This window comes from Rhamphochromis longiceps, linkage group LG12, assembly GCF_057381845.1.
Source record: "Rhamphochromis longiceps isolate RC_006_pf linkage group LG12, R_longiceps_female_GT1.1, whole genome shotgun sequence".
Classification (NCBI taxonomy): Eukaryota; Metazoa; Chordata; class Actinopteri; order Cichliformes; family Cichlidae; genus Rhamphochromis; species Rhamphochromis longiceps.
This window is the reverse complement of record NC_140568.1, coordinates 22899230-22900223: the sequence shown is the minus strand read 5'-3', so window position 1 is coordinate 22900223 and position 994 is coordinate 22899230.

Sequence of the window (994 nt, the reverse complement as noted above, 5' to 3'; positions counted from 1 at the left end):
AGTCCGTCCCATCTCCCATACTCTCTTACATTCCTTCAGAAACTTCTCTCTCTCTCTCTCTCCCCTCCCCTCTCTGTATCCTTCTTGCCTCTCCCCTGAACTCCCTCCCACTCTCTCCTTCAATCTTAACATTTGCCACTCTGTCTCACCCCCTTCCAGCTTTGATATATATTTTATTGTTTTTTCAAAGCCTTTTGGACCGTTCAATAAAAAATGTTATTTTTCTTAGCATTATTAGTTATGTTAGATAAATATTACTTATATATATACTTATATATATCTGTATTTGTCCACTATTTCTTTGGGATTTATGCTCGTTCTTGTTCCCTGCAAACATCGCTCCACCTGTCTCTTCCTACTTTTCTTCTTTACTCTCACTGTCTTTTTGCTCTTTCACTGGCAATAACTTACTGCCTCTGTATCCATACAGACCGTAAATCATCCATCGCCACACCTCTAAGGCACACTCAGTTTTCGAAAGCGGTCAAAATACCTCAGTGCTTGAAAGTGTACAGTGTCAAAAATGAATCCCATAGTGTTCTTTTCTTGTGAGACCATGTGTGACAGTGTAATTACTTGAACCTGTACAGCCCATATGTGTGCATGTGTGCACCAGCAGGTAAGTTAGTGAGTGGCTGTGGGGCGGATGACTCATACTGTTACCCACCTTGCTGCGCTGCTGTAGATTTAACCCGCTTCACTGCATCAGCCGATTTTGTCTTCTATCACGTACACAAAGGAAGCTCTGATTTGGTTTATTTATGTTACAGATGAGTTGAATAAATCACCAGGATGGCAGGTTATAACCCCACAGCGTAGTCTTGGCAGAATACCCATTTGATGTGCCTCAGCTCCCGTTTCGTCTTTCTGTGTCCGTCATGTTTCTCTGTTCCTGTCTGCATATCTTTCTTCTTGGTGTTTGTTTCACCTTTTCTTTCTCTTTCTTTCTTTACAGTCTAAACTCATTTGTTATTCTTAATCTTCAGCCCCAGAA